This window comes from Pyxicephalus adspersus, chromosome 1 (genome assembly GCF_032062135.1).
Source record: "Pyxicephalus adspersus chromosome 1, UCB_Pads_2.0, whole genome shotgun sequence".
NCBI lineage: Eukaryota > Metazoa > Chordata > Amphibia > Anura > Pyxicephalidae > Pyxicephalus > Pyxicephalus adspersus.
The window spans coordinates 152,343,871-152,365,366 of NC_092858.1; the positions used below are offsets into that span (position 1 = coordinate 152,343,871).

General features: G+C 37.8%; 1 protein-coding gene across 2 annotated transcripts in view; it reads left to right on the forward strand.

Annotated features, from left to right (window-relative positions):
• Nucleotides 1-1,942: 1,942 nt before the first annotated feature.
• COL8A1 (collagen type VIII alpha 1 chain) overlaps nucleotides 1,943-21,496 on the forward strand; it is a 62,335-nt gene continuing 42,781 nt past the window's right edge. For both annotated transcript variants that reach the window (XM_072431632.1, XM_072431641.1), the window contains exon 1: nucleotides 1,943-2,074. The gene's annotated coding sequence lies outside the window, so the exon portion shown is untranslated. The remainder of the gene's footprint in view (nucleotides 2,075-21,496) is intronic.

Consider the following 21,496-nt stretch of genomic DNA (forward strand, 5'->3'; position numbering starts at 1 on the left):
CAGCCAAACATGAACGGAATACAATTTTTTAGGTTAAGCACATGCTTCTAAACAGTTTCCTAAATGGCTGTCACATTCATTTATAAGATTTAGTATTTTGCTTTCAAGGTTGATGATAGGTTTACAGTGCAGCTTCTAAGTGAACAGCTCTGGACAGTCCAATACTGTTTTATTGGGTTTGGAAAGCTAGCACAGAATCTGGTTTTAAAGTCTTCAAGCTTGTGATTTTAGAAGTGAACTTCTCCTTTCTCTTCATTTACATGATGTATTCACATTTATTTATTTCACATTGAGAGAAAAACAGCATTCTTCTGTCCTTCACAACCCCTTTGTTAGTGTGTTTTGATCATGGGTAGGTTTAAGTCGGAATACCACATTCTGATCCTGAAGATCCATCTTACAGAACAATTTCCAAGTGAAATGGCATGATTTGATATTCTGTTCACCCCATTCAAATCCTTGATCACAATGGATCCTAAAACATTTGCTTTGCAACTTTATAAAGAACCAATTACAACTTCTAAGACTGGTATAATTTGATTGGTGGCTATGATAAGCTTTGTAGCAATAACAATCAAGATTTCTTCATGGAAGAGGCATCAAGAAGCTACTTTGTGTTTTCCAGCACAACATGCAATTACATTCTAGGATCCTAGCAAATACAAACGACCTGTTCCAAGCTTGTTTGATTTGAATATATGTGTATAGAAGGTAATTTTCAGTTTTGGCTTGAGAGTGACCTAAAAAAAAATAAACACTCCAAGAGTGAAAGACAATTTGTAACATGCAGTTGTCCTTTAGGGTTTCTGAGCTTCTGAACTTGTTTGTAAAGGGCAGTGCAAAGTATAATCATGGAACATGTCCTAATCAACTGCCTTCAATGTGCTGCAAAGCAGTCAGAGCACACTTTGATGCAGGTGTGAGTTAGACCCCTTTAAAGGTTGATTCCACAATTCAGCCCTTGCCTTTCTATTTTCTGTGGGAAAGGTGCTTTTGCCTGGTATTAAGGGGGAATATGTTTAAGGATGACCAGTAGCTGCTACTCCCTTCTACTAATACATAAGTAATGTCTAATGCACCCCAGTCTTAAAACCTTCTTCCCATCAAACGTGTCCTAATTTAAAGCCAGGTTGTAAATAAAGGCCCAACAAGGCTGGGCCTTTGTAGTTCTACATAGTTATAGATCTGTCCCCATCCAACAATACCACTGCCTCCAAACACCTCCAACGCATCCCCTCTACTTTATCAGGTGTATAAGTGACAAAGTCCCAATGATATCTCACATGTATTATTATTACACAGTATTAATATAGCGCCATCATATTACGCAGCTCTGTACAAAGTCTATAGTCGTGACACTAACTCTCCCTTAAAGGGGCTCACAATCATGTCCTTACCATAGTGATATGTCATTAATGTAGTCTAAGGTCAATTTCTGTTTGGAGCAAGCCAATTAACCTAACTGCATGTTTTTGGAATGTATGAGGAAACCGGAGTACCCACATTTATTTGGCATTACAATGATGGCATGGTGGTGATGATGGTAAGCCCTGTGGTCCACCAAGTAGCTGTCATAGATATAACTGTTGCTCTTTGCCAATTGAGCCACTTATTAATCACACCCAGCAGGATTAATAAAAGCGCATATACCTAAATATTACCATGTGCGGCATGCAATGCAGCTACTGTGCCCATCCTGATTTGTCCTGTACACCGTCATGTTTTAAATATCCGCTGCCTTATTGTATGACAAAATGTCCCAGGGAGTTTGGATGAATTTTGCACATATCTTGTTCCAGTTGCATTCTTTTTCTCAACTGTAAGCCTGCACTAAAACACAAATGACTTTCCTTTTCCCCTTCTCCCTAACTCCCTGGAAAACAGTGTGCAGAGAGCTCAGAGAGTGAGTTTGCCTGTCTCTCTGCTGACAGCCCACCTACTCCAGGGGAACAACTCCTCCCACCCACAGATAAAAGCCAAGAGAATGTTACCAGCAGCTGATCAGAGCACTTTCTCAGTCCCTCACTGTCACATGTCGGCGTCATACCTTTCCCTTGGATCTTGTATAACCAAGGTAAGAAGATGGCATGCTTTACTTTCTTATATTTCTACCAGGCTGCTGGACAAAAATCCCACCTGTCCATATACACAGCTGCTGTTGTATTGCCCATTGCAGCTGCGGTAACTACTTTTTGAAAGTTTTTGAGTTTTTTTAAATATATTTAAATCAGGCGCCACTTGCAGCTACATATTTATTTTTTATTTGTGTTTTATTTTTCAATTATGATTGATAGCTTTGTAGTCAAAAAAGGAGTTAAAACCTAAAAAGAAATTTGTTTTAGGTAAAAGTTGTAGCTAGTAATAAAAATGAGATAACAGCTGTGTTGTCTCTGGATTGTAGATGACACAGAACATCTCAGAAGGTGCAGGGAAAAGATATCAAATTCTGCACTTTGTGTTAGAATAAACTTTCCTTGCATAGAGCTCCAGCAGGTGTAATGTGACTATTTCTGGAGGGTGGTGGTGGTATTTAGTAAAAAGGGGACGGGTGCTCATATTTCTCTTATGTTTCTTTGGTAACCAATCATCAAACCAAAAAGTCAATAGATACCATGATTATTATTTTTAGAACAAATGTTTCCTTAGTCTTTAAGGAAACTTTCCTGTAATACACTGAGTCTCTCCAACCCTGATGGTGATAAGTTGAAAGAACCACCTGCCAAGGATTCCAGAAGTAATATCCTAGATTCCCGACTTTGTCCACTAAACGTAGACTTTGCCATCAATATAACATTTGGATTGAGATTGATCTCTCAATTGTTACATTTGAAGAAGGCTCGCAACCTTCAATTTTTATGCCATGAGATTGTGAAAATACCATAGTAGCACTGAGACCTTTTGCTGCTGCAAGAGAAGTAAGACTCCACAATGGGAGTATGCTAAAAAGAGTATCTTTCTGCTAGAGTAATATATATAAAAAGCCAAGGCATGATATATTCATAGTTATAAGTTTCACTAGTGCATTCAATAACCCCTTTAAACAAATTGTGTAAAAGAGAACCTGTGATGTGAAATTTTAAGCAATCAACAGAGGTTGTAGCTTCCAGATGTATGTAAAGAACAATTGTGTTTAATGAAGTAAGCTACAAAAAGTAAAATTTAAATGATTTGTAGTCCCCCATAGCGACTAGAAGGTAATATACTTTCGCTCATTTATTGTTCTATGTCTATGCTAGAATGAATTTTCATCTGCCTGACTGTAAATATTGTACTAATGAATGGTAACAATGTATTGTAATAATAATACATATAATGTTGGCTTTTTTTTATTATATTGGGTAAGCAATATTGTGAAGTAACCTCCAGCAACCAATCAAAATGAGCTTTTGGCAGCACAGGGTGAACAAATCAATGAAACCTAAACTGGGATTGCAGATTGCACAGTTAGTAAATAAGTGCAAACCTGTTAACTACCCTTTTTAATGACACAGCTAAATTCCAAGCATACAACACCAGCATACGTAATGTAAACAGTCTCTAAAAGGATTTTAATATACTTAATTTATTTTTTTAACTTTTCTCAGATTGAAAACTGAAATTATAAGACCATGTAAAATAAATAAAGGAGTACTTTATGCCCTCAGCAGCACATTTGGAGAGATCTTCATTTTTTGCATGTCTTTGCAGGAATGTGTTATTCATTACCTGGATTTCTGCTATTTTCTTTTAATGTGGGTTTCTAACATAATGAGGAGATTTCTGCCATTAAAATCAATTTAGCTTAGATCCTTTGATTCCATGATTGAATGGATGAGAGACATTTTTTGGCTGAAGTTACCATTTCATTGAAGGCATTGAAATTAGTTCTGGGTGATGATCAATTTTCTTTTTTTGAATTAGAGAAGACAATAAATACATTCAATAAATTATTTGGAGAATATGACTATCTCTTCCCTCACATACAACTGTGTATAATTGTTCAACTGTCCAGACCCCCAATTGAGAGTTGAGTTTTATCTTACAATCCGTAATTAAATGAAATTTGCTTGCTTTCACTTCTTCTACTCCATTCTTCATATTATAAAGAATCCAACCTGGGGAGATAGATTCTTGTACAATCAAAAACATGGTAGAGAGCCTTAAGAACCTTGGTATGTATAACCTAACACTTAACCCAGGGATTAAAAACTGTCAAAAAATTAAATAAATGGTTGGTTGTCCAATTTTATTGTCCTTTTTATTTAGAATAGTCTACAGACTTTTGTATGAAGACCTAAGGGCCTCAGCTTGAAAGATATATTAAAATAAGTGCACTGTGCCAGGTTCTGTTTTTATGGACCATTCCAACCTACGATGGGTACCAGATCAAGTGACTGATTCCTGAAGTCAATTCTTTTCATATCATAAATGTGCCATGTCGTGGTCAACTCATTTTTATGGTTGTTGTTTGGCTTTTGGTTGGAGGCTTACAGATTACTGTGGGTTGATCTTGTTACTTGATTCTCGCTGACAAAAGTAAATCAGTAATTGTGACATTTATCAATGACCTTTATTAAGCTTTTACAGCTGTGATGCTATGCATCTTCAAAGTACATAGCCAAGCTAAGCGTGTAGTTGTCTTTGGCATAGTTAGTTAATGTCTGTATGTCCTGTTTGTTTCACACAGTGTTAGAGCACAGCGGTTAATCTTCAATCCCATCAAAGTATCATTGTCATTTTTTGGACTTGGCGGACTAATAGGAATTAACAAACGACTATGTGACGATAATATTAAGACCTATCTTTGAAGGGTTTCCCTTTCCTCCAGAACATTATTATTCTACCAGGTGTGTAATAGAGGTAAAATCAGAATTATGTCAGGGGCAGGAAGGGTAAACTATGAACACAACAAAGAATTACCAACGTGCGCCACTGGATTATTACCAGTTGAAGTTGTTTTACCATTTTCAATGGCTGATTCCAATAGAAGTGGTTTACATCCAATGTTAAGCCCTCATATTCCCAGGAATTGGATACATTTGATTCTTAAATGATATATTGTTTATAGTGCAGTAGGATAATGAGGTTAGTCAATAAGTTCTGCTGCGCAGCCACATATTTCTAGCTGAAGTTACCAACTAAAGAATCACCTTCCCTAGTGGGCCAAGTAAAGTTATTACGGGCACTTACTTCAACTTAAAATCTTGTTGGTTGAAGTTATCTTTTCTCTACAGATAAATGGAAACTGTTCTTAGTTGGTGTGGCTCAGATCCATGTTCTCACTTTAAAGCATTTTTCTACTTTTTGCCAGATCATTATTGGAATAAATAATTGTAAATAATGTGGGGAAGGGTTCAAACTTTTTTAGGTATAGTTTTAGGTGTGTCATCATCCAATGGGGACACATGTTCCAGTAACCTTAATTTGGTAGGATTTCAGATCATTATCTGTTGCGTTGTCAGTAGAGAAAGGATTGGGAAATTTTTCTAGTGGGACGCTCACGATGGTGGTTTTAGCCCTTCCCTTCTCTATCCAAAACTCCAATTGCTTTGTCTGTGAATACTCCTTTGGAGTATAAAAGATTTGCTGCCTGTAGCAGCAAACTACATCCCCCTTTTATTCCTGAACTTGATATGTGGAATCTGATGAGTTATTATTGGTGAAATGGATCCCAAACTTCACATTCATGTAGGAAATAGAACTAATTTTAGATACAACCTTCTTCTAGGTGGGCTAGTCAAATAGAACATTTGTCTCCATTGCACAGATGTAATGAAATAGTTCACCCTAAATGTTAAAGCTGTGCATAAATACATAATAAAAGCCACCTCTATACAATAACAATATTTTGTTAATTTTCTTCACTTTAACACCCTATGTGCAGTCTTACCCAATTATATAACTGGCATGCAATGTGCTATATTACAGAATATTTACTGGCACTCTCTTAAATAAAAGGATATTTGCAAAAAGCAGAACAATGTTTCCTTTTTGATGTTATCAGACTGTCCTTTCATTTCTTATATAAACTCTTGTGATTTTACTAAACCAATCTTCGGAGCAGCTCTGGCAGTTTTTTGATCAAACTTCTGGCTTTTATTAGAATTTACATTTCTATAGAGCTTTCCTTTTTATAATAACCAGCCGTTGACATAAAAGCCAAACTGTAGCAATATTTAGCTTTGGGGCAGCACTGAAAATCGCCCACAAAAGAATAACACAAAGGAAATTTGCTACAATATCTACTGGAACCTCTTGTATGGCATGGATGTTAAAGAGATTTCAGCTACTGTAACAAATCCCTTATTCACTCATTCATCTGCTATTGATGTTCTGTTAACTTTAAATATTGCCACCACTCCAATGAGAAACAGACATCTATGACTGTTCTTTTTGTGTTCAGCAACAAATTTGAGCTAAGTGTATAGAAGCAAAGGTTTTCCTTTTTTGGGGAAAGTTTAACCAAAAACCATGATCTCGGTATATGCTTACAGGTTGAATGCATTGGTTTCTCCTGCTACGTAGTTAGTTGGGCTGAAAAAGCATAAGTCCATCAAGTTCACCCACTAAGGAAATAAACATATTCAAGATAAAAACCATATAAACATAAAGTTGATCCAAAGGAAGGCAAAAAAAACTTGGTTCAATTAGCTCCAACAGGGAAAAAAATCCTTCCTGATCCTGTGGGGCAATCGGATGTTCCCTGGATCAACAATCTCTGTTGTCTTTAATCTGTTGAAGGCAATGGTCGCGACTATGGTGGTTAATTCTTGAGCTGCCGGGTTTTCCTACCATATTCTTCCATTATTCCCAAAATGTTATTGCTTTAGATCCAGAAACTGTGATGAAAGTATTCGAGAAACTGTTCCCTTTTTATAAGAAGACAATGCAATTCACGCTATTGGCATCCATCTCTAACCTTTCAGAGTATATTTTGATGCAATCATTTGAGCTTCAAATAAATATCTGTCTAACTTTAGGGCTGGTGGCTTCTCCCTGTTGCACACATTGAACCAAACTGTCTCTTTAGTCAGTGAAATCACAAAATTAAGGTGACTGCAGGTAATCATAACGTTGTTGAACTATGGTAAGCACAGGTAGAACAAACAGCATTTATTGTATTTTACCTTATATGCTGTCATGTGTACATAGGCTACAAACCGGAGAAGAACAAGCTAGAGATTAGTACTGTTAATTTTTACCCAAATTCTCTTACCCTAATCCAATTCCTAACTCCACCCTGGAACCATATCACTAACCTCCCTGTAATCTTAACAATAATCCTACCTTAAAAAAACATAACCAATCTGCATTCTTCTACACCAATCCTGCACAAGGATCTCCAAAGAAAGACTCTTCCTGCACTGAAAGATGCAAGCACCAATGTCCCACTGGTATCATTGCTTCAAACCTGAGGGGCCCATACATTCCACCCCATTTTCCATCAGAAGTAAAGTGCAGAATATATTCTTCATTTTCAGCCTTTTTTTATTCTGCTGTTTGCTTTCTTTTCTCTCCCTTATACTATTCCAGAGATGTATTTACCTACTTTAGCTAGTGGCAGATTGTAAAAAACTTGGACTTACTTACTTACTTGGCCTCTCCGAAGTTGATGACATAACTTTTGAATACTCTTGACCAGTGGTCCCCAACCTTTTGCAGGTCATGGACCACTAAATGCACAGACTGTGCAAGCACGGGGAGCCGAGTGTCACTTAAAGTGCAATAAACTTCCCCCGTAGTGACGTCATGATGCCAGAACCCGCCCACTCCCCCATTGTAAGTCTGAGCCTGCCATGGGAGAGTGGGTGTGTTGTGTTCAGAGACACCTACCGGTGCACCTCCTTTTCCTTTTCCTGACCCCGCTGGTGAGTGCACCGGCCAGAGCCACGGCCCACCTTTCAGATGGCTAGTGGGCCGTGGACTGGGGGTTGGGGACCTCTGCTTTTGACCAAGACACCAAATTTGATGTACTGTAGACTGGGAAACATGATGCCTATACACTTAAAACATCTGATTTGAGGTCTCACCACACTTTCTCAAAGACTGCTTCACAATCAATACATTTCTTTAAATATTCTTTGCTTTGTGCATGTTATATTATTAGGACATATAAACCTGATTGTTTTCTGAATTATTACTATTCTTAATTTAACTCTCAATTACCATAAAATCTCAATTACCAAGGTAAAAAACAAATTTTACATAACTGATAGTTAAAACCTATAAAAAAAAGCAACAATTGTCCATAGAAACAATAACTTTTGACAAGAAAATTCTAGATAAACTAGCAAATTTATTTATGCAAAGAGGCAGCTAGATATAAGTAAGAACAAAGAAAAGAACATTGGATCCCAAGCAGTCTTTATTTTCTAGGAAAATGAAAAAAAAAACAGCTACTTGGATTGGTCACTCTTGTCTACAGCCTTATGTTTCTTCATCCTTCTGAATGGAAGTCTTCATTGTACACTTGAGGAACGGGAGTTACAATTTTATAGTTTGTCTGCAGTGTCACCTGCTGGTGAAAATATGGTATTGAAGTATAAACATTTGGATGGAATTAAACCCAATATGCGTAATAAAATTGATAGGAATTAAACAGTAATAGTATTTATGGCTCTTCATCACAAGTCCATCCATCACCAACCAACATGCTTCCATGTAAGGTAAGTATAAAATCTTACTTAATATCTCATAGGAAAAAATGAGCAGTTAACTCTGGAATTGGAAAGGGAGACCTGCTGCAAGGTCATATGACTTTCAACCCTGAAGTTTTGTTTTAATGAATTGAGTCTGTTGATGGTCAAAGAGTAACTATACTCAAAAATAAAAAACTAAAACACACCTTCACTCCCACAGGGCAGTCCAATCACTGCGATGGTGTCTGGCATCGGGTTCCCCGCCGTCTTGGCATCCGTTCCAGAGCCGGCGCTCTGGGCGCGGCCATCTTCGTCTTTTCTTCTGGGTTCTTCATCCTATGTCACCCGACCCAGGCGCAAGATCCGGTGACGTAGGATGAAAAAAAAAATTGCCGATCTCGCTACTTATGCGTGAGATCAGCAAATTTTTCTCTTTGAGCAAAGCGAGATGCTCGGGCATGCATAGATGGAACGCTCAAGAGCCTCCCTGGATGCCTGATGTAAGTTTTGTGCTCACATTCATTCTTGACTGCCTAGGCGGCTGAGAATTAGGGGGCAGTGCTGCACCTTTTTTTAAAAAAAAAAAAGGGTGTTGCACCTGAACAAAAAAACTCTTTATGTAAAGTGAAAATTCTGAGTATAAGTACATTTTAACCACTGGAGGCGCTGTGTATTTATTCCAGCATCACTCATCCTTACTGCTTAACACCTGCTGAGGTTAGATATGAGCCACACACACTGCTTGGAATAAAAATTGGACAGCTCATATACTTGTAATAAAAGGAGGAGAACCAAAGCTCAACTTTAATGTTTAATTTTGGATATTTCAACATTATACTATTCTGTAAAGATACAGTGATCTAATTAGGGTTCATACTAATAACAGAAAAGTTGTGAATCTGAATTTGGCAGAAAATCTACCTACAATGACTCACTAGTCCACTGAGAATCTAAACTTTGCGCTTTAGAGGTATCTGCTGTTCAGCTTTAATTTAATATGTTTCCAGTGTTTTAAGAAGCGGTAGTGAATGTCTTGTTGGATTACAACCCTTGTCAAGACAATAAAAGTTAACTTTGCTCCAGCACACTGTAAAATTACACTGCACTCAGAAAGATAAGGCCTGAGGCAATGAAAGCTGTGCTTGGCGCTTCCTCCCTTTCTGTGGCTGTTTAATACAGTGTAATGTTTCTGGGCTGCTTGTCTCAGCTTCGTATCCTTCTACTCTGTGATTAAAGTCTGGTGGTGGTTTTTAGCACCGTAGTGACCCCTGTGTTAGCTCAGATTTTACTATAGCAGTTATATGAGACGTCCATGTTTTTCCAAAGCTTTATATATTATTTCCCATTGCTTGAGTGCTCCTTGTCAGGTTATGCTATTACACTCTTAGTAAAATATGTCCGCTGATGGTATTTACACTCTTCGGCCTTGCCAACAATAGCACATTTTTGATACTGTACACTGCTGTAAGGTCAACTCCTGTTTTAGCTATTTCAAAGCCCAGAATATTTAGCATGTTGCAGGACAGGGAATATTGGCATTAGTACTGAGGACTGCCATCATACTGCAGACATTTCTGTTGAATTGTAGAGTTGTGTGTGCTTACATCTGGTTCTGTGGCTCTAAAGGCAACCATTAAAGGGGTGAGTAGCGGTCCCTGTGCTGGGAAAAGCACTGCATGAGAAAAGACAGCCATACCCAGAGAATAGTACCTTAGATGCTATGATCAATCAACAAATAATTAGTAAAAGGCCAACTCCAGCAAAACTTTTCTTTCTTTTTTTTCTTTAGATAAAGTGAGCAAGACTGAAAAGTTTTTACTGCTAACCTCACTCAGCAGATTCATCCATACTTCCTGTCCAGAGTGCAAATGTTACTGTACAGGAAGTAGAATACATTTTGCCAGCATACTTTTATTTTTTTGCACTAAAATGACCCTTTATTAATGCATGTTTAGCAAATCACTACAAAGCACCAGCAAGGATTTGGAACACCCAGGGGTCCATTAATCGGGCAGCGCCACAAGAAAATTCTCCTGAACTAAATTGTACAGTATAAAACCAACTAAACAGCTTATACCCTTTGTACAAGGATACAAAATACAATAGATTGTTTGAATAATTAGATATACCAGTAAAAAACCACAAACGTTTAAACAGTAAGACGATTTTACATTTTTTAAATTGCTTTAGTAAAGTTGCTTGCATTTGCTGTGTTCATCTTTGACGCCCATTTGAACTTATAGTAATAGAAAGCTAATTAAATTCGTGGTGCATCAAAAGAAAATCTCTGCAAAGCCTTGCTGTTTGTTTTCCATGAAAAGCACACACAGCATGAGTGGAAAAAAACCCATGCCAGCGTACTGCTAAGAAGGACCATTGCTCTCTGTGTGGAAGCAGTGGTCCCCCTGCAAAGGTCCAAATGTCCCCTGATAAATCATAGACAGAGGTCTCCAATCAGCAGGCCCACCAGGGGGCCAGACAAGGAGGAAGCTGATTCTAGGATTCAGAAAGTGTTCTTTCCAAAAGCATGCTGACAGGGGACCGTCATTTCTAATCATAATATGGCTAGAAATAACCATAAGATTTGTGTTTTGATCTGAAATGTATTTAGCTGATTTAAACTTATGTTTCAATTAGGACTTTAAGACTGACATTAGGTAGTGGGACACTTACACTTTTGCTGCAGCATGCATACAGTTTTACACCTGCGTCTTTGCTTATTACTGGGAAATGGACCTTCTGTTATTCCCCATTTTTGGACTGGTCTGGTTCAATTTTTTTTGTTTGAGTGAGGTCTCCACAACAGGTCAACATTGAAGGCCTTCACTTTGCATGCATTTTTCACATGTTTGCTTCTTTTAATACAGCTTTTATGTATTCGTAGTTTCATGGCATGTCTATGAAAGGTCAGGTGTTTAATATTCAATATTCAACCTCTGGCCAAAAAAAAAATATAATAATATTTTATTTGATTTGCAGCATTCAGAGCAGTCGCAACCGGAGATATGAATCATTTCTTTGATATATTTGAAGGATTTAAGCTGAAAGAAGTTAAACATATCTCTGATCTCTGATAAACCCTTTCTAGGAAAAGAATATAATTCTATGCTCCTAAGTAAGGGAGTCTACATATTTGCATTGATATCAACATCATACGCACTCTATGGAAAGAATCCACTAATTGCCAATCTTCTGAACTCTTCTCTTCCTAAAACAGATAGTAAATTTCCTATATTGTTCAGATAGGTATGTTTCCAATAAATCTAATCCCTGCTCTTGTTCATCTTTATATATTTTGCAAGAATTGAGCAAAGATTATGTTTTTCTTTTTCAGGGCAATAAAAAAGATGATTTACTTTCTATTTTTTTATTTACCCTTTTTACGTGAGTCCTGTTAACTTTGCTGTTAACGTGCAGAGTAAAGGCCTGTCGCTTGTTCTTAAAGCAGAACATTTTTGGTTAGAAAGGCAGACCATCACAGTGACTGATAAATACCCAGAAAATATTGCAGCTATGACAAAGTCAAAAGGTTCACAACTTCTACCTGAGTGTTGTATAGACAGATGTACAAGGTCTTTGGTCACACAAATAATTAAATGTCATGTAACCTCCCTGTTCAGGTAAATTGTGTGTGGGCATGATTATAATGACGTCAGGAAGAAGGACGGGCTTATTCTTGGAAATGGTAGACCTTCACTTTTACTGGCTAAGGGTCATATTGAATAAGTGCAAATGATTGATTCAACTGAATAGATTGCATTTAATGGTCAATGCAGCCATAATATACCCATTCGGTATTGATAGTCTGCACTGGTGCTGCTCTTTCCCTTGATAACCCAGAGGGTCTTATACTGGTACCTGTATAGAGAAAATATTCTAACCCAGGCAGGCAAATATGCTTAAATTTGACCATTTGTTTATTTATTCAAACCCTAAACCCTAAAAAAGTCCTGAAACATTGGCTACATTTCTTTTCTATTTTATACTTTTTATTTCACCTAGTCATTTTGCTAGTAACACACTTTTTGTTCTAAAATGACAACACTCATTTACCCTACTGTATCAGAAATGGGACTACAGACACTCACCACACTCTTTCCTTATCTAAAACTAGTGGTGGTAAAAAAGTTCCATCAATTCTACTTTGCATCAGAGCTATTCTGACCTTGGTATTCAGTATTTTGAATTTGAACAAAGTTTCCATCCGACACTACTATACCTTCAATTAACATATAATATAGGTTACCGGACATCCAGTGGCCAGATTGGCCATACCTTACAGTGGGGCTCAGACAATCTCACAGCTGGACAGCTGGACAAATACTGACAACTGCTAAATACCAGATATTATAAAGGTATAGTAGGGCTATCTGGCATTGTCCAGCAGCCATATTTATGGAGCTGTACTTTATGTTCCATTGACAGGTATTGTATAGCTCATTAAATAAATACCAATGCCAACTCCAAGTTACCAATTCTAACTCCAAGTTTCCAAATCTGATCGCATATCTTGATTGATCTAACTAGAATCAATCTGATTCTGAATTTTACTGTTCCAAGCAGCTTTAACTATAACAAAGAGTACTGGGATTCTTTAGTCCTCAAGAATATCTGGAAACAGTAATAGCTAATATCAGAAGTAGAGCTCAAAGAGCATTATGTAACAGAATGTTTTAGGACTTCAACAGACAAAACTAACCAATTTGATTGATAAAATTATTGGAACAAATGAGAAATTGTCAGGGTTTACTTTTCCTTTAAGGCAAATAGTATAAAGCAGAGTAAAGTTACTTATTTAGTTTATCATTATAGCCTTTATAGCTGAATGATGGGAAAGGTGTTTGGCTGCAGTAATCAGATATCTAAATATTGCTATGGGTAACTACACTTTGCACATCACTCTTTTATAAAGTTTGATTATAACTCTCCTAACTCTCCTGGATATATACCATACGTAACTTTGCAGCTTATCCTTTTAAAGCGTTCTTCCTAGATAACGCCTTTGTCAAAGCCACATTTTCAAAAGGTGCAGAATTTGAAACTCTGGTGTGGTCTTCCAGCAGATGTACTGTCTGGGGAGTCAATTTCCTCTGGAATTTTGCAGTTAAGCTTCTACATCTGCCATGTGTGTGAATTTGGAGCCTTCCTCAACCACAAGTCCATAGTTACTCTTATGTGAGGAGTGAAAGCATTGTCCCGGAGTCACATGCCAAGATCACTAACTGCTCCCTTCCTTACATTAGGAAAAGATTGGATTCACTAAACTGGCTGGGATAATATTTATTTAATGCTAAATATAGGCAATAATGAGAAAGTCTCCATTTAATATGTATGGCCAAAACGTTAGGTAAGAAAAACTTCATTTTCCCTCTTTATTAAATACGTCAAAATGAATCTCCTATTCAGTTATGTATTATCGTAAAAAAAAAAATTAAAGCTGAAAACCTTTTTTTCCTTACAGTGGTTTAGGGTCAGATTCTCATTTTGTCTAGGGGTAGATTTGGAGTAAAACATACATATTTTTGCGTTCTCCTAGTTGCTGCATGGGAACAAGGAATAAACTTTTCTCCTAAACTATCTACTCATATCCAAAACAAATATCTGACCATTGCAATGGGGGAGGTTGGCCCACTACAAAGGAAAATTAACCTGGAGTTTAACTTTAAATGTATTTTTAATATAGCTAATATTAGTACCTGAATCTGTCTATATTTACCTTTTTGTAATTAAATCCACTGCTTTGAGAATGAGAAGTAATGGCATGTTAGCCAGTCAGGACTCTGGTCCTGCTTTGCACAATGCTGATAATATAATCCTAGAAACATACTTAAAGCGAACCTATCATCACATTTTTTTTGTTTAAAAGGTGGATAATTCTTTTATATATGTAAAAAATGTGTTTTTTGTTTACTTTTTGACATTTGAAGGGGTGACTCCTCCCCTTCTGACTTTACTGCCACGGAAGGGGGCGCAGAATGGGCTTTTCTCTGTTGAATAAGTGCTCATCTCACACATGCGCAGTTTGCTCTTTTTTTGGGATTTTTAGAAAGACGCATCACCTGATACAGTGCTTTTACAGTGCCAATGGGGTGACATAGGAAGAAGAACCTGAAAAAGGAAAAAGAAGATGGCGGCACCCAGTGTCCAGTCTACTCCAGGATGAAAATGGAAAACAGGACAGCGCAGGACTGACTGAACTAGGATTGCGGAGGATGAACGAGGATGTTTTTTTTTTTTTTAGTTATATTTCAGCTTTAAGGAGCATAGTACTGACTGCATTGTGTGCTTTGGATTGTCAGTGTAATTTTTTACTACCATCTACTTTATGGCAGTAGCCCACTGTCAAAGAAAAATCACTGCTAGACTGAAATACTTTATAGCTATTGTTTCACATTGCTTTTTTTCACTGCTTTATTTCCTTCCCCCTATCTCTTCATTCCTATGAGTGAATGCTGTTGGAAGTTTATGAATACATTTAGTGATATTGTAGGTACCTGTTCCCAGATAAGCTGGGCTGCCACTGGTATAAATGCTTACTCAGGAATGATCAGACTCCTTGAAGATTTTTTTTTCACCTGACAGACACCTGTTGTTTAGTGAATGTCAAAATTTCAACCCATGAGCTCTGTAGTGTTGTATCTCTGAAAAATATTTCTTACCTTAAGCTTCCAAGCTGGTTCTGTGCTGTGATTATGTGCTGCTTGCATAGTTAGATTGCTGCATGGTTACCAAATAATTATTTACTGCGTGATAATCTCTCCATGTTCAAATACCTCCAACAATATCCTGTAGTGAATTAACGAATGACAGCTGTGGGTAAGAAAACATATCTACAGTAATGGCCTTATCGTAATTCTGTATCTTAAAGCCTCATACGGACGTCAGATAGATGTCAGATTACTGTAGCTGGAAATGGTCTTTTATGTTCGGAAAATGAATGAGAGTTGTTAAGTTCTAAAAGGGTAAAGGGGGACAAGCTGTATTGTTCCCAAATGGTCATTCACCAGTCCTCCTTACACACTTTGCCTAGTGTAAACATGACCATTTGTCTTCGGCAACAATCATCTGTTGTGCGTATGTAGCTTTAGTAAATAAATGTAATAATATGATTTTGACATGGGGAACCTCTTGAAATAGCTTTCAGGTCTTAGGGAACCCCTTCTATATTTAACTTATACACAGCTAACAGTATAATAGTGTGGTGGGAAGAATACCTCCTACATTTCCGGCATTTGGTGAAATGTAACACCTACAAAAAGATCATTGGTGTCGGTTAAACACATGTGAGGCACAAATTGCTTATTGCTCAGAACCCCTAGCAACTTCTGTAGGAACCATAGGGTTCTAAGGAATCTTTGCGGGGAAACACTGATATAGACTGTGTTTAAAATGCAACATTGGTTGTAACCCATTCTTAATTTATTCAAATACTATTGTGTGGAGTTTAAATGTTGGATTACTCAGTATGTAGATTTGCAGCTTAACTTCTGGACATTTCTGGACATTTAACAATTTTTAGGAAACTGCTAAGCATCACAGCATCTCAGTATTGTTTTCAAGCGTCCTCAGTCCTTATGCAAGTAGTGGACTTAATTCATGCAAATAAATAAATGTCTTGATGGGGAATGTCAATCTGGTGGAGTAAGTGTACCTAGGTAGAATGAATTTGTATGCAGACCACCCTACGTAATGCCCACATTATGCCTCCAGAAAACAATTTAAATCCAATAAATGAAAGGCATAGATCATGGACAGTCAAGTTAAGAAGGAAAGGACTAGATGATGCTGAATGTCCTTCAAGTAGAAAGCTCTTTCTAAATTGCTGCAGCCTCTAATGCACTTTGTGTAAGCAATTTTAGTATGAGAGAGAACTTTACAACTGTGTATTGGGTTCAGCTTGTCATTTAGGGTGACAACTGTCTTCCAATCACACTTGTGTGTGAACCTGGGTGATCCAGCAAACCTGAAATGAATCTGGTGCAGGATTGAAAACATTTGCCAGATAATGGCAAATGAATGTAGGAAATCCATTTTAGGTTTGCTGGATCCCCCAAGTTCACCCATGATAGTCTATATTTTCCAGTGTTGGAGAACTTTATAAAATCATACCCATTGCTTGGGCATGGACCTTTGCTGCCAGACCTTAACAATAATAGGCAGTTAACAGTGAAGTGTGTGTGCAAATTAATATTATTTATATTAAGCAGTATTTATATAGCACCAACAAATTATGCAGCGCTGCACATTAAATTGCAAATAACAGACAGATAAAGACAGTGACACAGGAGAATGAGAAAGCGCTGGACAGAAGAGCTCACAATCTAAGAGGTGGGCGAAACAGCACACAATAAAAGGGGAATATGAAAAGGGGAGTGAGTAGTGAGGGTTTAAGAGGAAGAAGAAGATAGGTAGGTAAGTTTGAAAAGATGGGTTTTAAAGGCTGTAGAAATAGGAGCAGAGAGTCGGAGCAGTCCTAGAAAAGTCTTGGAGCCATGCATGTGACTGGGTTATGAGTGAGGAAGTCATTAGTTGATCATTAGTAGATCATTGAAGTTAAGAGAACAGCTAAGAGGATGTTATAATTTTATGTTTGAGGTCAGCGGGGTCCCTCGTGGCCTGACTGGTTCTTGGACACCTCTGTCTGATTGGTTACCTCTGCTTAAACAGCCAATTAGTTATATCACCTTACACAAAAACTGCCCCCAGTCCTGGTGAGAAAGCACTAATATCAGAGAACCAGCAGCCAGCTGAACCCCTTTTACAGTACTATTGACTATTTTAGCCAGAAACGAAAGTGAGGGGGAAAACAAAAAATGTTGTCCCCAGAACAAAAGATAGGGTTAAATCTTGCAATAGAAATTCCTGTTCCAGGGACAAGTGTCTAATACGGAATATCCACACACGAATGGAGATTTCCTCTAATTTCCTGTTGCATCCTTCGGATGAACCAAAATGTCTCCTATGGTCCACAAATAGCAACATTTATGCTGGGAGGGGTTTAGCTTATCGTACTTGTAAAAAAAAGTTTTTGGCTGTACATACACCTTGATGTTAGACCTTAGGTTCACTTTAACTACATTTTCATATGATTGTTATTGGAAGCCTCAAAGGATATTGCATTTAGTAAATGAGATGAAGCTCTGCTAATGTCAGCCATCCAGTCATGTGCGAGGAAAATCAATTTTTTAGATTTCCTTGGACGTGATTGATTATTCTTTGCCAAGCAAACTATCATCACATTGACCAAGCTAAGTGAATAATCTTTTGCAAGGTAAAAATTCACCTTGGTGTGTGAACAGCCTAAATTCTTTTAGTAACTCACTCCCTTTGTGTGCATCATATGACAGCAGGATTAAAAAACATAAATAAATAATATTAGATCAGAGAATCAGCAGAATCTTGTAATCTGCTATTTATTATCCTACATAAATACACATCTGTCCTCACATGTTTTACTGTGTCCATGGAATTCACTGTCAATAAATATATTGAAAACAACTTTTTAATTGAAGTCAGTATGGTGTAAATTCGTTGTGGCGGGGAATTACAACGTTTCCTTTGATAGCAGAACATAAACATACTCAGCGTGATTTATAGCATAGCTCATGTAGCCTGGCAACAGATGTGGTGCTGCAAAACATCACAGTTCTTTTATGTTCTGCTATTTATATTATATATAGTATATTATTATATTATTATATCAATTCCTAAAGAAAATCAGGCATTCAATAAAGCAGTACAAAGGGTGATGATAATGTACAAGGAGCAGCAATTGTTTCAATTTATTGTAACAGGTTCAGTTGGGAAATGATTCTTTATTGGTTAGTGTGAGTTACTGCACTTTACATCACCTAAAAATATCAATATCTTGTAAATCACCATCTCAGCATTGTATTGTGTCAAGTGTAAAACATTCATGATACCCTATATACCATAAATACAGGTAGTCCCCGGGTTATATACGAGATAGGGACTGTAGGTTTGTTCTTAGGTTGAATTTGTATGTAAGTCAGAACAGGTACATTATTTTAATAAATGCAATTAGGACAGATGTTTGTCTCAATATATTATTAGGCAGTGGGGGCGGAGCCTAGACATTCATTACATTCTGGAGCAAGCTGTGCTTTGAAATGCAAAAAGAAACAACTGCAGAGTTTGTCTTGGTCATTAAAGAGTTACAAGATGCTGCAAAAAGAGCTCAAACCCCCAACTTCTGCAAGTCATGCAAACCGTCCTCTCCCCCCTCCAAGCCTCCCTTCTGCACAGGAGTGAGCAGGGAAGCCCCGTTCGTATCTAGGAGGCGTCTGTATGTCAGATGTCCTTAACCCAGGGACCGCTATTTGTGGTTCATTATGTTTCGACTCCGAAAAAGTGGAAAAAGAACTCCCCCATAAGCCCTTTCTATAATTATAAAGTTCACCCGAGTTTCAGGTATGAATGGTTACAGCCTAATTATGATATGGTTTTATTACTGTCTGAATCCTATTTGGGATTTCCTCTCATCTCCTGGTTGTGTCAGTGCTACATTAGGGCATAAGCCCCAGGTCACAGATACTGTGCCTATCAAAGTATCAAAGTAGTCTGAGAATACTCCGGTGAGCACATGCAGCATGAGCTCCAAGGCCACAAACTGCCCACACTTTAAATCCTCCAACAACTTGATGCCACCAATACCGTTGCTGCCAGACCTTCCAACCTCAGACCCGGTGGCCACTCTCGCCTATTTCAGAATGTCTGATTCCAAACCTTTTTATTTATTCTACACCTTCCTATTCTGTACACTGTGCTGTACATTATGCATTCCAGACACTGGATTGTACACTTCCTAATCTATAGCGCTTCATTCGGTAATTGGCACTATACAGTCCCTATTCTAAATTGCCTCATCCTGTACACTGTGCTGTACATTTGTATTCCATAGCTTTATTCTGTAATGAATGGATGTTTAAAAATTATCTTTGGTGCTAAGTATTGTGTACATCTCTAAACATAGTATTTTTTGTCCACACAATTAGAGGGTATTTTGTATACAAGAAGAATGGCAAACATATTCAATGTATACAGCAAGTTGGATTGTGAGCCTAATAACCCTTTCCCCTGTCCCTTTGGTAAAATTCCATATTAGCATTAATGAGGGCAGAGTGATATAGCCACCAGGTACAAAAGCAGCAAAGAGCAGACAATAGGAGAATTAGGTGTACTCATTGGGTCTGTAACAGAGTTTAAAGTGTCTGTACTCACTGGCTCTTTAACAGCATTTGTGCTGGTTTAGTATGCTCAGTAAAGAAAGTGAACACTTATGTATATCCTTGCAGGAAGGGATAGATGGAAGGTCACAAACAACAACACAACTGTTAGGAGACGCTCTTCTGGCCGACAATCCTAGGCGATGACCTACAGCAGTAGGGAGTGCTTGCCCTATTCCCACCAGCAGGGGCACTTACAGCAGCAGAGGAGTTCTAGGAATTAATGTTCTGCGGCTTGCAGCATCCTTGTTTCCTTTTAGCTGTGTTTTCCCTCTTGGCATCCCCTGCACTGGGACTGCACAGCTGAAGGGGATTGGGAGCTGTGCTGCAACTGACTAGCTCAGAGGCTATAATGATGGGATTGATCAGGAACCATTCTGCTAATCAGCTACAGCTCCGCCACCGGAGGGAATAGCCCAAGCAGGCTCTACTGCTACTCGACACTGCCCGGGATTGTCAGCCAAAAGAGTGTCTCCTAACAACAACACATACTTGTATTGAAGAAAGAGAAGAACAGAGGAGGACTTTTTGACAAATTATTTGGTAAAAACAAAAAGTGATGACAAATTGATACATATGCATTTAGAACATTGATATCAAGTGTGCTCACGAATCATCACGTTTTTAACACTTGATTGACAGATCATAGACCTATTTGGAATGATGTACATTTGACTTTTCGTTTCCCGACACGTTTTGCATATTTGCTTCCTCAGGGGAGTTGAGACTTGTGATAACTTTTGATAGTCTTTTTGTCACGAAGGTAAGTCCTTTGAGGAGAAGAAGAGGGAATTATTTCCATGTCCTGAATGGAGTCAGGAAGTAATTAGGTATTTTGAGGGGTATTACACCAGTGCAATCAAAAGGGAATTTAGGAGGTTCCCGGAGATATGCCAGAAAAAATATACCCACAGTACTTAGTATAGTTTTATGATAGGTGCTTCCTTTAGAGGTTTAAAATCTTCTTTTATATATATATATCTATATATATATATATGCATATGTTAATATTCCTGGGTGATTTAAGTCACTGGTGACAAGGTTAAGTGCTGGTGACAAGGTTTCTAAAACTGGTGCCAGAGAGTTGGAGGGACATTTTTTCAAAGAAAAGGTTTCCTATGAATTGTTGGTGGAGAGTGAGAGGAACAGGATGCCAGTGTTCACTAAAGTATCTGCAAAAAAAGCCTTCCTCTGTTCTTCGCTTTGTTCAATAATTATTTTCATAGGCTTGGCAATAGAGACATTACCTCTAGAACAGTGATTTCCCCTCCTTGGTACATTCTTCTTTTCTATAATACATACTTGTAAACGAGGGCATTGCCAACACAAGGTTAAAACAACTTGAAGTTTATAGTTTGTGGTTTAGTTTCATTTGTGGCAGACCATCCAACGCTGGTAACACTGTTTGACTTCTAGGTAATGGGACTAGGGACTACAGAGACCTCAAATTTATCAACGCCATGGATAATTCTTTAGCCCCTTGTGGGCCAGTATTGAACTCTTTGGAGAACACTTATGTAGACATATCTAGAAATGTTTTTTCTATTACTCAACATTTTGCATCTTATTTAATGTCAAATCTACAGGGTGCAACAATATCTCAGCTTTCCAGCTCTACATTTGGTCTCACCA